At 42.4% G+C, this 16,303-nt stretch overlaps 1 protein-coding gene across 8 annotated transcripts in view; it reads right to left on the bottom strand.

The window, feature by feature from the left end:
- TOX3 (TOX high mobility group box family member 3) overlaps window positions 1–16,303 on the bottom strand; it is a 117,232-nt gene that overhangs the window by 38,818 nt on the left and 62,111 nt on the right. The window lies entirely within an intron of this gene.

Genomic DNA, 16,303 nt, shown 5'->3' with positions numbered 1-16,303 from the left:
AGAGTTATATATTCTAATAAAATGAGTATTTTATTTTATTTTTTTTGTCTTTTCTAGGACCACACCCGAGGCATAGGGAGGTTCCCAGGCTAGGGGTCGAATTGGAACTACAGCTGCTGGCCTACACCACAGCCACAGCCATGCGGGATCCAAGCTGCATCTACAACCTACACCACGGATCACGGCAACACCGGATCCCTAACCCACTGAGCGAGGCCAGGGATCAAACCCACAACCTCATGATTCCTAGTCGGATTTGTTACCCACTGAGCCGTGACAGGAACTCCCGAATATTTTAAACACTAGAAATGCTTAGCTTGAAAAGAATGCTTTAGTTTAGGAAATGCATGAACTCTTTTCTAGAAAAGATATAGAGGCCTGGGTGGGAGGAACTAGAGTGGTAAGAATGATTGCCTTCAGTGGCTTGACAACAAGACGGGATGAACAACAGATTCCAGCCCACAGGCAAAAGAGCTCACAGAAGAGAAAGCCAACAGCCTAACATCGACGGGGCAAGAATCAGAGCATTAAATTTGATGGTTGATTTCTTTTCTCATTGAAAATACTGTTTCTTGAAATGTTTGCCTTATAATCTAGGTCAGATTCTCGCAGTGGGGTGCTAGGGAACCCCGGATTAATCAGATGCTGGTTAATGCGGATGATGTGATCCCGCCCCCCTAAATTTTTTTTGTGTGTGTGTCTTTTTGCCATTTCTTGGGCCACTCCCGTGGCATATGGAGGTTCCCAGGCTAGGGATTGAATCAGAGCTGTAGCCGCCAGCCTACACCAGGGCCACAGCAACGCGGGATCCGAACCATGTCTGTGACCTACACCACAGCTCACGGCAACGCTGGATCCTTAACCCACTGAGCAAGGCCAGGGATCGAACCCTCAACCTCATGGTTCCTAGTCAGATTTGTAAACCACTGCGCCATGATGGGAACTCCAAAAATTTGTATTTTTTTAGGCTTCTCAGGAACTCGGAAACACACTCATATTTGAAAACTATAAACTCAGTTAATTTTAGGCTAATGGCTGGAAATTTCTTTAAAAAAAAAACAAAAAAACAAATCTTTCCATTCATGTAGTTCTGATCTTACCGAAATGCTGATAGAGAGCAGGCTCTATTGTTTAGTCACACAGACTTGGTTCCATTCTTTATAATCTCTCCCTACCTTCCTTGCTTAGAGAAAAGGTAATCACTTGTGAGGTGACCCTAGCCCTCCTCCCCTCCCCTCTCCTCCCCTCCCGACCAGGAGGAAAAGACAGAAACGTATTCAGTTGGACCTCGTAGGAAATGCAAGTTCCACTGTTAGATTTTTCAGCACGTTCTGTGGACCCACACAGGCAACAACAATGCTTAAACATATGGCCTCTACCCAAACAAGGAGGCCTTTGGATTTTCATGATCTGGACATATTTGAGTCTGTGAATTGCATAGCCATCTGGACTAGTTAGAAGTAGCAAAGGAGGAAAAAAAAAAAAACCCTCGACACCCTCTCAAACCCAGCAGCACTTGTTTTAATATCAGAAAAACAAATGTAAGTAGCAGAGAGGATATGAAGCCTCACAGATTAAGTTTTCTTTTTAGCAGAAATGGAGCCGTTTGGGGAACTGGCCCAGCAACCCAAGCATCACCAATATTTGGGGAATGGGAAAAAGCCTGATTTTCCTGAAATACATTCCCAAAGGGGCCACTGGTAAGTCATATGCTGTGGAGTGACCACACCTTCTGTGTAATTATAGTTTCTCTCACTTCTTCCTCCCCAAAGCCTTACCAATAGTTCACTGAGTACCTAGTAGATGCTCATTAAAAAGCTAGAGTGGGGGACTGTCACGCCCTTGCTGAAGATATTGAGAAGGTAAAATCCCAAAAGATACGATTTGTTGGTTTTTAAGGGATGACAGCTCAGGGTGACAGGACAAAACCATGTATCAACCTAAGGGCTGTGGAGTGACACTGACAAATGGTCTGCATGTTTAAGAGATGGAATCAAAAGGGCATGGCCATTCTGAGGAACAATGCTTGAACCTTGGAAGGAAGAAGGCAGGAGGAAGGGGCGTCCTGGGCAGAGAGAAGGGGGTGAGGGAGGCTGCAGCCCCCAATGTGCACAGGCTTCCTTCAGAAGTCAAACAGAGACCCATCTGGCGGCAGAGGAGAGGGAGGTGATGATGGAAGGCAAGGTTGGCTGGGGAGACAAACGGTCAGCACCCAGATTCTGTCTGGAGGGCCCTGACGGCCAGTCTGAATGTTTTGAAATGCACTAAATCAGAAGGTCCTTGAAGGCTTTTGTTGGAGGGAAGAGGCAGTGAGGGAGCCGTAAGGCCTGTCCTGAGGACATCAACAGTGGAAGATGTACAAGGCTGGTATCTTGGTATCAGGCAAGATGCAAGCCGGGAGGCCAGCTAACAGGGCCAGGCTGGCATGAAGCTACAGGTCTGGGCAGAGGTGACGACATGAAGAGTGAAGTACAGACAGCACTCATCACAAGTCAGACTAACTGGCTTTGAACTCCAATCCCACCAAGCTAGCTGTGAGATGGTAGACAGGTTACCTAACTCATAAACTCATCTTTTTTTTTTTTTTTTGGCCATGTCCACGGCATTCGGAAGTTCCCAGGCCAGGGATTGAACCTGTGCCACAGCCATGACCAGAGCCACAGCAGTGTCAACATCGGATCCTTTTTTTTGGGGGGGGGCTTTTTAGGACCACACCCACAGCATATGGAGGTGGCCAGGCTAGGGGTCAAATTGGAGCTGTAGCTGCTGGCCACAGCCACAGCCACAGCAACACCAGATCTGAGCTGCATCTGCGACGTACCCCACAGCTCAGGGCAGCGCCAGATCCTTAACCCACTGAATGAGCCAGGGATCAAACCTGGGTCCTCATGCATCTAGTTAGATTCATTTTGCTGAGGCATGATGGGAACTCCATGACACTGGATCCTTAACTGCTAGGCTACCAGGGGACTCCCCTAACTCACCTTCAGAACAAGTTCAAGCCCCAGCTGGGTTAATTGTGCACAAACTATTTAGCTTCTGTGGCCTTCAATTTCTCCATCTCTAATGTGGGGATAAGAACAGCATTTGCTTCATCCTGGGGTTTTGGGGAACCAAATGGGTTAGTGCACAAAAAGCCACCTTTTCTATCTGTACTAACAGCTAACATGACATTTCAGAGTCTTGCAGAAACCAAAACAGACCAAGTGTAGCTGTTTTACAAGCTGCAGTGGCTTATAGAACAGCACAGGAGAGTTTTACTGTCTAAAGAACTCCGATGGCTTTCCAGTAATGTTTAGAGTAAGATCCAGAGTTCCCATCTTGGCTCAGTGGTTAACGAACCCGACTAGTATCCATGAGGATGCAGGTTCGATCCCTGGCCTCGCTCAGTGGGTTAAGGATCCAGCGGCATTGCCATGAGCTGTGGTGTAGGTTGCAGACATGGCTTGGATCTGGCGTTGCTGTGGTTGTGGTGTAGGCTGGTGGCTACAGCTCTGATTCGACCCCAGCCCGGAAACCTCTTATTGCCATGGGTGCAGCCCTGAAAATTTTAAAGAAAGAAAGAAAGGAAGGAAGGAAGGAAGGAAGGAAGAGAGGGAGGGAGGAAGAAATAGATGAGAGAGAGTCAAAGGCACAAACTTCAGGTGCAAAGTAAAGGAGGCTCAGGTATGAAAAGTACAGTGTGGGGAACAGAGTCCGTAACTAGAGTATCTCTGTATGGTGACATATCATCGTGATCATTTTGAAACGTACAGAAAGACTGAAAGACCATGTTGTGTAACAGGAACTAACGTAGTGTGGTAGGTTAATTATATTTCAAAAACAAACACATTCAAAGAAAAATAGACCAGATTTGTGGCTTCCGGGGGGGGGGTGCTGGTCAGGGGAGGGGGAGCTAAATAAAGGTGGTCAAAGGTACACGCTTCCCAGATAAACACCTGCGAGGGATATGATGAACAGCACGGTAAAAATAACGAGCACTGCTGCATGTTATACATGGAAGTTGTTAAGAGAATAAATCCTAAGAGTTCTCATCACTAGGAAAAAAATTTCTTCTGTTTCTTTAATTGTCTTTCTGAGATGATGGTGCAGCCTCTATGGAAAACAGTATGGAGGAGTTCCCGTCATGGCTCAATGGAAACGAATCTGACTAGTATCCATGAGGATGCAGGTTCGATCCCTGGCCTCACTCAGTGGGTCGAGGATCCAGTGTTGCCCTGAGCTGTGGTGTCGGTCACAGACGCGGCTCAGCTCCTGTGTTGCTGTGGCTGTGGTGTAGGCCGGCAGCTGTAGCTCCAATGCAACCCCTAGCCTGGGGACTTCCATAGGCTGCAGGTGCCTATGGAATTTAGCCAAAAAAAAGAAAGAAAAGAAAGGAAGGAAGGAAGGAAGGAAGGAAGGAAGGAAGGAAGGAAGGGGGAGAGAGAGAGAGAGAGAGAGAGAAAGAGAAAGAAAGAAAGAAAGAAAGAAAGAAAGAAAGAAAGAAAGAAAGAAAGAAAGAAAGAAAGAAAAGAAAGAAAGAAAGAAAGAAAGAAAGAAAGAAAGAAAGAAAGAAAGAAAGAAAGAAAGAAAGAAAGAAAGAAAGAAAGAAAGAAAGAAAAAACAGTATGGAGATGATCATGAAATTTACTGGGATACTCATTTCATGACGTATGCACATCAAATCACTATGTAATACACCTTAAACTTATACTATGCTATATGTCAATTATATTTTAAACAACTGAAAGGAAAAAAAAAAAAAAAACACCTTGGAAAAGCTTTTCTCGGCACCACTTTGCCCACCCCTGGCTGCACCGGATTCTCCTTTGCCAAGTTCCAAATCCAAGCTCCAAGGCAACCCATGCACCACTCCACACTGTGTGCTGAAATGATCTATTTCCGTGTCCGTCTCCCTCTAGGGTAGAGGCTCTATGTGGCCCCTTGGCCACGGTAGCACCATGGCCGGGCACATAGTAGGTACTCAACGGATAAGGCAACCGCCTCCGGATCAGCCTCAGGAGTACCTGCAATTGGCAGCTTTGGTGTGGAGCTAAGCCATTTATTTTTCAGTGCATATGACTCAGTCCACTTCAAATTCAGGTGAACCATGGTTCGGGTTTGCCAAAGCATTGCCAAGCCTTAAAGCAAAATAGAAATGGAAAGTCATATAAGATAAAATCTGAGTTATTTTCCTTGGACTGCCAGACTTTGTAGTTCATGCTGCAATCAAATGACTAAGGACCTCAGAGACTTTCCACTGAAAACAAAGTTTAAGGTCTCTAATGACATGACATATTTATACTGAATACCCTCAGCGGGTCTCCTGGGCCTTACTTCTTGCACAACCCTATGCAATTTCAAATGTAAAAAAGGAACAACACATTAAGTAAAATGCTCCTTGGTATTCTGAAATGAAAACATTTTAACTAATTACAGCATTTCTTTAGTTCAGTGACCAAACTCTGCCTACCAAAGGTAAAACACACGTTCTCTAATTTCAATCCCTCTAATTACGCTTTCGTATGAAGTTCATCAAAACATCAGTGACTTTCTATATTGTCTTCTATTCTTTGATCTCTAAAGAATAAAACTGAATGCTCTTCAACCATATGTTTGGGTACTTAAATATGCTCACATAGGGATGCAGATAAAGCTGTAGATACACAGACACAAATAAATCTACCGGTGTACAAATCAGTGGTTCCCAACCAGGAGCAATTTTGCACCTCATCCCAGGGGATATTTGGTCATGTCTAGAGAGAGTCTTTATTGTCATAACTAGGGAGTGCTTCTGGCACCTAGTGGGTAAAAGCCAGGGATGTTGCTAAACATCCGACAATGGACAGAGCGGCTCCCACATCAAAAAATCATCCAAAATGCCAATAATGCCAAGAAATCTTGATACAGAACAACCCATATATTAAGCATAAACAAAAGCTATCTAAAGTACTCTAAAATAAATATTACAGGATTACTGCTTCTACACTATCCAAACACAAGCAGTGTTCTTTCTTCAAGTGGGCATTATGCTTACTTTGGATATATCTACTTATAAGATTATTGACTGCAATTAAGGCTTATCTTAAATGCATTTCAAATGTGTATCAACTAGTTGGTTGTCAGCTTTGAAGCTTTCCATGTATATAAATCCTCAGTGGCATCTTTTTTGTTTCCCTGTTGGGAATAAGCCAAGAAATAGAAATAGTTTGGCAGATTATTCTAAGGTTCCTGTTTTAAAAAGAGCAACAAACCCACAAATTCTTCCCAAAGAGTAAGTGACTTGATGTGTTTATTTTCCAGTCTCTATCATATTTGATAAACCAAATGCTGGAAGCTTACTTAACCAAAAATCATCAGCGATAAGAGTTCAACAGCATATATATTACTTTATCATTTAAATCAAACAAGATGACATACCCTATCTCTAAATGTCTGTTCATTCACACCTATCATTTCCAAAAGCTTAAAAACAAGTCTCAGATTCTTGATAAGAAATCGTAAGTGTGTACGAAACCCCTGGTTCTATTCTGGCTACTAAGACATGTCGGGGCTAGTGTTTTATAGCACAGGGCAGGGATTTTTTGCCCACACTGCAAGCGTATCTTGATTAGATACATTTTTTTTTCTGTGATTTTATGATTGCTTGAATTCTGCAGGGACAACTTTTTACCAGATGGGTGATCGTATAGCTTTCATTAGTTCTCTGTATCTTACCAGTTGTGTTTGCTTATTTATCCAAAATCTTTTACTAGGAAAGGGCTCACGTGAGACTCTAAATCCCACTTCTGATAAGGTCTCGGGACTAGAGGGAGGGCAATTACATTCCTTCCCAACAGCTATTCCAAAACCTGCCACGTAAGATTTTATATCTCATATTTATTTTTAAAGGCGGTTCCCCTCCCCCTTTGAGATATACATTTTAATTCATTTGAATAGTAGGCTAAGGGTTCCTTCAACAGAACCATAAAATAACATCTCTTCGAAGTAGGGGCTTTCTTTCCTCTTGAAGGCAAATGAAGGCATTCAGTCAAGATGTCAGTGTTAACCTGGTGTGTAGCTCAAACTTATTTTAGCATTTTACATAAAATAACCATGAGTTTAAGTATTCCTAAATAAGGGAGGTGTTTATTCTTGGAATCCCAAACAGTTGCTGTAACCAGCACATTCCAGATTACCTTAAAATTTTCTTGCATGAATTTAAAGAGATGTGATTATACAGCAATTTGTAAGCAGCTCTTCTTAAATCATATATCAAATTTTACTCACTTCAGCAAAATTCAAATTCTATTCCAGAAGAGTGACTCAACTATATGAAGGCAAATTATATCAAGTTTGTAAATGCAAAAAGTGACCCAAAAGGAGGTAAAAACATGTAAAAATCTTAAAACAATCCCAAAGGGATCTTAGCTAGGCTGCATGTTAAACTAAAAACTGTATATGCATCCTATCTAAAAATCTACTAATCCTCTTGATATACACAGTTTTATTTTATTTTATTTTATTTTATGTTATTTTATTTCACTTATTTTTTTGCCTTTTTAGGGCCGCAGCTGCAGCATATGGAGGTTCCCAGGCTAGGGGTCAAATTGGAGCTGCAGTTGCTGGCGTATGCCATAGTCACAGCAACGCCAGATCAGAGTCTCATCTGCAACCTACACCACAGCTCAAGGCAACACCAGATCCTTTAGCCACTGAGTGAGGCCAGGGATCAAACCAATATCTTCATGGATACTAGCTGGGTTTGTTAATACTGAGCCACAACAGAAACTCCTAGGCACAGTTAAAAGGCAACCTATTGGGGAGGAAATTTTTGGTTAGAAACTTTTTTAAAAAGGCAGATTACTTGGCTTTAAAGTAAAATATCAGCACCTTACTTACAGTGACTCTTCTACAGAATGTACATATTTCTCAACCTATACTGGCTCCATTTATTCCTAGAAAGAAAATTTTTTCTCATTGCTATTAGTGTAAGTATATATGGTACAAAGAAAAAATTATTATACATTCTACCGTGGTGCTTAATAATGGAGAGGAAAAGTAAGCTCCATCTATAAAACCTAGCTATAAATTTTTCTTTGGCCATGATAAAAATAATTTAGGGTATGATTTTTTTTTTAAGGACTGCAGCTGCCTTCATACCACAATTAATATTGAAAATAGCCCCTGCATAATAGGGCCCCTGGGATGGGTAACAGGTTACATGAAGGATGTCCACTGGGCACTGGCCATGAGCTGCTCCCTTCACTGGGCTATCTAAACTCCATACCCATATCATGTTCACAGATAGACCATGCCCTCAAAAACTATGCCTATTGTCCAGCTGTTTCACTTTCATCATGTTTTAATGACTTTCATCAGATTATAAAAAGGGGCAGAGAGTTCCCCACACAGCTCAGCGGAAATGAATCCAGTATCCATGAGGTTGCGGGTTCGATCCTTGGCCTCGCTCAGTGGGTTAAGGATCTGTCTTTGCCGTGAGCTGTGGTGTAGGTCGCAGATGCAGCTCGGATCCCGCGTTGCTGTGTGCTGTGTCTCTGGCATAGGCCGGCGGCTACAGCTCCAATTTGATCCCTAGCCTGGGAACCTCCATATGCTGCAGGTGCAGCCCTTAAAAAAAAAAATAAAACACACACACACACAAAAAAAGGGGGGTGCACAACTGGGTGGTGGGAAGGGGAAAGGTATATAGAGAAAGGAAACTCTCAACATAAAAGATAAGACTTCTCCATGGGAAAAAAACCTTCCAGAAATAACAAGAAATGTGTTCTATTAAGTCAAATTCTTGACCCTTGCATTGACCAGAAAAGAAGGGCTGAGAAAACACCAAGTGCTCCTCTCATTCCAGCACTAAACTATCAACTCCCTGCACGTGCCTTCTGAAAACAAGAGCTACAAGGAAACCCTCACCTGCTCTCTGCCACTGTTGGGCAGAAGTTTTGAAAGTTGCTTCCTCTAGTAGTCCAGGCAGTTTTTAACACAAGGAAAGGAACTCTACCAAAGAGAGAGATTTATTTTCTAACGGCAGGTCCTGAAGTGGATGCTGCAGGTGATTATATGGACCCATATAAAGTGATCTTGACCAAGAAAGCCTCACCCTGGTCTTGAGAAATCTGAATGATGGAAGGTCCAGCTAACAACATGGACTTTTACAAAGTAGCCTTCCTACTGGAGGAGAAGAGGTATCTTTGGCTATCAATACAATGTAGTATCTTTTAAATGGAGCCTAATGTTCACCAAACCTTAATGACTCTAACAGGAGTGTAGAGAAACTTCATTAACCAAACAAGGTCTTTCCAAGAATGATAATGCAACAAATACAAATATTCTAGAAAAATCATGTCTCAAAATTGTGGATTTTATTTTAAAGAGTTCTAAAGAGGTTTTAATGGCATAGGAAAATGGTCATGGTTATATAGAAAACAATGATTCATAATCATAAGTAGTGTCAAATAGTATTTCCTTCTTTTAGCTTTTCATGCTTTCTAAAATTAGCATCTACTAGTTTTGTAATCAGAAATACACACACACACACACACACACACACACACGCACAATTTACAATGGGACTGCTCAAGAAGGATTTCCTTAATCACCTCTATCAGCCCAAAGCCCATAATAAATAAAAGTATTGAAAATAAGCAGCAATAATCAATTTTTACTGTTTAGTCATTTACTCATTCTTACAACAAATATATTCTGATAACATCTATGTAGCAGGGAGTTTGCTTAAATACTTGCATAAATACTTATGAACACAAAGAAATGGTCTCTGACCGCATGGAGACTGGAGAAAAGACAGCAATTAAATGATTAGAGAAGTATCTGGTGAGACCGAACCTGTGAAGGATGCCATGAAGGAGGACACAGAGTGCAGAATGGGTTAGAACTGATACTGGTGGACCAGACGGGAAATACTGCACCCGACCAGTTAAGAGGTGCTAACAGCATGAACTCAGTGGGAATAGAGTGAAGACGGGGAAAGCTGAGGAGAGGATGGAACCCAGGGTTTGCCCCCTGGACGCCAGGATGAGTTGACAGGGGTGAGCAAGAAGGGGCTCCTGTCAAGGAAGATGGCTGGGTTTGGGGCTCACGTAACTGGATGGGTGGTAATGTCATTCAATCAAACAAGGGAAGCAGAACAGAATCAGTCTTGGACTTGGAGGCTGAGATGAAGCATGGGTGCATTTTAAATATGCTGGCATTGAGGGATCAAGAAACGTCTGTAGTTTATGGGAAAGGTTTGGAATAGACTTTTTAGGGGAGAATCTTTGTAAGACGCATGGGTGCGGATATTCAGTGAAGCCATGAAGGTGAATGAGACTGCGAAGAGATGAGGCTTAGAACAGAACCTTCAGCAACTCCAATATTTAAGAGCGAGGACACTGACTTAACAAAGGAGCCTGTGCAAGCGTGGTGAGGGTTGCAGAAGGGCAGCCCAGAGAGAGTGGCATTCCTGACATCAAGAGAAACTTTGTTAAGAAGAGAGAAATGGGTCTGGTTAAATACTGCAAAAACTCAAAGTACCAATGAAGCTGAAATACATCTGCTGGATTTAGTGACCTTAAGATACTTTGCTCTTCACCAAAGGTGCCGAGCAGAAATATGAGGGAGGGGGTAGTACCAGTTGCCCTCAAGGAGTGGTGAGGACAATACAGGCACACAAGTTATGATACAGGACCACATCCAGAAAAGACTCAAATACTCCACTCCAGTTTTGGTGGGAGAAGGGAAAAGTGGAGAAGCAAGATGCTGTGGCTAAGGGAGATTTTACTTATATAAAGAAAATATGATGAAACTAATGTTATAAATCAATGCTAAAGTAAATAAATAAATAGGTAGATAGATGACAGATAGGTAGATAGATGGATAATAAATAAATAAATAGGAGTTCCCATCATGGCGCAGCGGAAATGAATCTGACTAGGAACCGTGAGGATACAGGTTCGATCCCTGGCCCCGCTCTGTGGGTTAAGGATCCGGCGTGGCCGTGAGCTGTGGTATAGGTCGCAGGCACGGCTCGGATCTGACACTGCTGTGGCTCTGGTGTAGGCCAGCAGCTACAGCTCCAAATAGACCCGTAGCCTGGGAATCTCCATGTGTCTCGGGTGCGGCCCTAAAAAAAAGCAAAAAGATCATAAATAAATAAATAAATGTCATAATGAATGCCCTGATTTACTATGGGAGAAAAAAATAATTAGATCATGCTCTTAGTATATACATTATTCCACAGAGATAAACAGAATCCAAAAAAAAAAAAAATCTGTAAAGGAAACATCTCAGAACAAATGAGCAAAAAAGACTTTTCCTATAATAAAGCAGAAGATGCAGCTTCTGGGATTAGTGAAAAGGCCTTGTTTGCCACTGGCCCAGGAACTGTTGGTTTCGGGTGGTGAGAGGGAGTTTCATGCCTTCTCCTCTACCTCCCAGCCCTCCCGGGTGGAGCAGCAGAGTCACAGAGGATAGAAAAGGAAAAATGGAAGGCATCCGCTTCGTTATAAGTGGTGCCAAAAGGGAGAAAAATGAGTTTTCCCAATACCCTTTCGTGGCTAGGAACTGTCATACATTCAACTGCAAGACCACAGGGAACTGTACTCGATATTTTGCAATAACCTAAACGGGAAAAGAATCTGAAGAAAATAGATGCAGGTGTATGTCTATCTGAATCACTCTGCTGCACTCCTGAAACTAACACAACACTGTAAATGAACTATACTTCAATTTTTTAAAAAAAGGTACTGGCGTTTGATTTCACCTCAATACTTCATTCGAAAATACAGAGAGTTCAAAATTTAACATGCATGTCCATGGAACAAGAAATACCTCCCATCTCCAATTTTAATCACCCACCTCCTTTAAATAGGAGGAATTATCCAGATGTGTTCAGAAGAAAATGGCTTCTAGAGAAATAAGGTGAAAAGGATGTTTCTGTCTCGAGGACAACAAATTCGTAAGCCTGGAACTGCCATTGTCACATTATCGTCCCAATATTGTCTTAAAAACAAGAGAATCGGATTTGATTTTATAAAGTTAATGCGTGACATATTAACTGGAAACTTCTAATAAACTTGAAACCATTTCTCACAAAGCAATTTGGTTGTGATAAATGTTGATGTTGGGGCACTTTTAAGGTGACAGTTTGTCTCTGGAGCTATTCCTACACATTTGTCATTTTTGATCAAAAATTTAGTGACTAATAGAGAAAAATAACCATTTCCCCCTGATTTCGCTATGTATAAAGAATGAAATTCAGAAATAATGCTATTTGTAGCAATATGGACTGACCTAGACTTTATCAAACTAAGTCAGTCAGAGAAAGATAAATAGTATGATATCACCTACATGTGAAATCTGAAAAACAGCACAAATGCACTTATGTACAAAAGAGAAACTACTCACATACATACTAAACAAACTATGGTTACCAAAGAGAACAGGCGGTGAGAAGGATAAATTGGGAGTAATGGGATTAACAGATACACACCACTCTGTATTAAACAGACAAGGACTGACCGTATAGCACAGGGAACTACATTCAATATCTTGAAACAAACTCTAATGGAAAAGAATTTGAAAAAAAGAATGTATATGTGTGTGTGTGTACCACTTAGCTGTGCACCTGCAAATAACACAATGTTGTAAATCGACTATACTTCAATTTTTTAAAAAGCCTGCAATTCATCCACCTTGAATCTTTCCTCTTTCATCTGAGGTCCCGTCAGAGCTCTTAAGTAAAAAAGATAAACTTCCAGGTCTCCGAACTTGAAAATGAGTAACTGCCTGTACTTTTTCCATAAGGAGCCTTGGTGTATATAGGTTTTCTTTCTTGAACACATCCCACCCTTTTCCAGCTTCAGGCCATCTCCTCCCTCTGAACTGCTGCCTCTCTCCGCCCCCATCCCCATTCACCCCTGCCCCCAGTTCGTGGCCTCCTGTGGAAATTCCATGCATTCATCAAGATGCAGTGCAAACACCTCCCCTCCTGCAGGTTCCTTCACAGCTCAGGCCACCAGAGCTGCCTCTCCCTCTTTGGACACTTCAAAGTCCTTCCTTCCCATCTCTTTTATGATGCTCAGCCCGCGCTGATAACGATGAATTCTTCCTATGCTTGATCCCACCGCTCACCTCTCCCACCGTATCGGAAGGTATTTAAAGGCAAGGACCATCTTGTCCCCTTGACTCTTTTGCAAGACTAGCCACCTTTATCCATAGAAGAAACACAGTAAGTATTTGGATTTCATTTTCTACTCTTGCATGAACTTTTTCTTTTTCTTTTTTTAGTGGAAGAGAAAATACCAACTGAAGAGAAAGAAAACCAAGGTCATAAAAGTAAAGCATAACAAGGAAAAGGGATTCAAATCTTGGCATATTACTTGGGTTCCAGGAAACAGACTCCCCCAAATTGTCTGCAAGTCTACAAGCACCGACTCATTTATTCAACAAATGTGTACAGAGCCTTCAATATAGAACATACACGCAGACACACAATGGGTGGACTGCAGAAATATGAGCACCAAAAATATGCATCTCCTGATAGGCATGATCTCTGTATTATTAGGTTTCTGAGTTCAACAGGTCCCCTCCAGTCAGCAGTCCCTTGTAACTCTCCCAGTCTACTCCCCAGAGTAGTTCTGCTGAACGTCTCTCTCCTCTGGCTTTCTGCCAATCCTCACCCACTCTTCCACTAGAGAGTTTTGTTCCTTACCAAAAAAAAAAGCAGAGGTCATCAATTGAATTCCTCAACCATGACCCCCACATCAGCTCTTAAACCATCCTTTCGCTTCCTCTGCCAAGGAAAACGTGTTCTTCCACTTTTCCTCTAAACCCCATTCCCATCTAGACTTGGCTCTATCTGTGTACCTCTCACTTGATTCTTCAGCTTATCCCATTTCACTGCTTTTGCCCTAGACTTATAAAAATATTCCAATCCTTGAGGGGAGGAGACCAAAGACTACTGAGACCACTGAACCCCTCTCAAACTAATCTCCCTGCCCCCATCCCCACCATCCCAGATCCCACCTCTAGAACCTGATCTTTCACTCACTCCTAAAGCTGCAAACTGTCTTCCTCTGCTCAACGGGTCACTGCTGTTAAGCCTACAGTGGACTCCCAATGACCCAACCGCACGGACACTTCCCTGTAGCAGCTCGGTCTCAAACGATCACTCTCCCTCTCTGACACCTTCCGCTCTTCCCTTTTTGAAAAAGTATTTGCATTTGGAAACAGTTGATCTCTGCCCATTTTCTTATCCCCCTGAAGATTTCTCAGTGTCTTCTTAACACCTGTTCTGATAATTCATCATGTCCAGAGCATCAGCCACCACCAACACTCTCCAGGCTAAATATCTGTCATTCTACTGAGTTGCAATTGTCCCACTCCTGCTGGATATCGTCACGGATGTCTTACCAACAGCGCCAACTCGGCTCATCAAGGGCAGAACTAATCTTCATCAACATCAGACGTGTTTCCCTCAAGTAACCATCCCCAACGTCACCTCGGATCCTCTCACCTTGTACCTAAAGTCTTCGGCTCTGCCAACGTCTTTGGCATCTCTTCTGCTAGTGACCAATCCTAACCAACCCTCAGACTCCAGTTTCTCTCGTTTCTTATCCATCCTCCAGGCTGCGACTTGAGATACCTTTCTCTCAGTTTATCTTCTGAGTAGCATTTTTATTGCATGATACAAAATGCAACACACTGAAAAGCATGACACAGAGAAAAAGCCTCTCTCACCCCCTGACAACATGACCATTCAATATTTTGGCCAACTACTTTCCCAGTCTTTTCTGTTTGTTTCTTTGTCTTCCTCCCTGCAATATATATAATCTTTGAAACAAAACTGGGATCAAAGCGTATACTGAATATAATTTTTAAACTTAAAAATATCCCACAAACATTTGCCTCGCTGTTACCTTCTAAGATGTGATTTTTCACAGCCACACCGTACGCCCAGGCATGGCTTCAGTATCGTTTACTTCAGCAGGTCTCAGTAGGGTTAGCTTTCCAAAATGGAACTCTGAACACACATGTCCCGGTGGGGCTTAAAATCCATCAAAGGCTGCCCACAGCTCACTGATTACAAACCCCTTTCATCAGTCGGGGAAAAAGACCATTCATGAGTCTACACCACCTTATCTATACAGCCTCATGCCCTCCTGCTCCTCTTTCCCACTAGCAACCTCACCCTCTTTATGTCTATGATCTTCTACTCCAGGGTTCTGCCAGCTTTGCTCCTAAAAGTGCCCTCTCCTCTTACCATCCAACGATGGCAGGCCTTGCTGCCAAGATGCCCAGGCTGCCTTTCACACCGAGTATGACTGCTTTCTTCATCCTTCTCCCTAATTAGGCTTTAAGCCCCTCCAGGAGATACAGTGTCTTAACACAGAGCTAAAGACCCATAGCAGCCCTTAGAATTTGTGTTTAATAAGTGGGGACAAAGGTTTTTCATGTGACTGCATCACCGGTATAGAACTACTACGTAATACTCATAAGGAGAGCTCAATTTACTAAGCATGTGCCATATCTGATGTTGTTTGAACTTCAGAGTTTCAACTGTCTATATATTTGGATAATTATTCTGACAAATGTGCTTGACCCACCCATTGACTGTAAATGTCACAAAGCAATTGAATCCCTTTTTGCTATTTTGTCCTGAGTATAATTTTGTCCCACGGGGTGGGACCAGACAGGTGCTAAATAAGTCTTTCCTGCATAAATGAATAAATGGCTCTATGAGGTCACTGAGAGTGCGGTTGCCAATCCTTAGAGAATGGAAACTAAGGGACAGACCCTTTGGTTGAGGCTTCATGTTATCAAAAATCAGAAGATGACACATCAATACATTTCAGTGTCCCATAGTAATTTTTTGGTAGGTGTCGCATTTCTCATGAAAGAAGGGACCCTCAGCCACGTGCCAAGCTGTGTTCAGAGCTACCTGCCACGTTGCCGGGAACAGGAAGAAGTCTGGCTTTGGAAGGACTCCAATCTGAGCAATTCTGTGGGGCCCCCTGGACACGATAAAGGCTGGCTTTGAAATATTACTCCCTCAGTTGTTCCAGGCTTTATAAATTGGATCTATTTCTCAAAATGGACCTGTACAATGAATCCAGGTATGAAATTACTTGGGCAGTATCTTACAAACTTTTTAACAGAGCTTTGTTGTCGGTCACTTAAAACTATGCAAAAATTCCTTAATTTTCCTTTTATATAAAACTTTCATGAGAGATCGAATTTTCACATACTGTATTGGGGACCTAGGACAGATGGCCAATCAAAATTAAGTCACTCTTCCCCTTTCCAGTTGAGTCAGAGCTCCAAATGTTAC

This window comes from Sus scrofa, chromosome 6 (genome assembly GCF_054392235.1).
Source record: "Sus scrofa isolate SSC_HxYL_T2T_F1_AM1 chromosome 6, Sscrofa_HxYL_maternal_Yorkshire_Landrace_v2.0, whole genome shotgun sequence".
Lineage (NCBI taxonomy): Eukaryota > Metazoa > Chordata > Mammalia > Artiodactyla > Suidae > Sus > Sus scrofa.
Note: the sequence above shows the minus strand (reverse complement) of the source record. Positions and strands in the feature narration are given on the sequence as shown.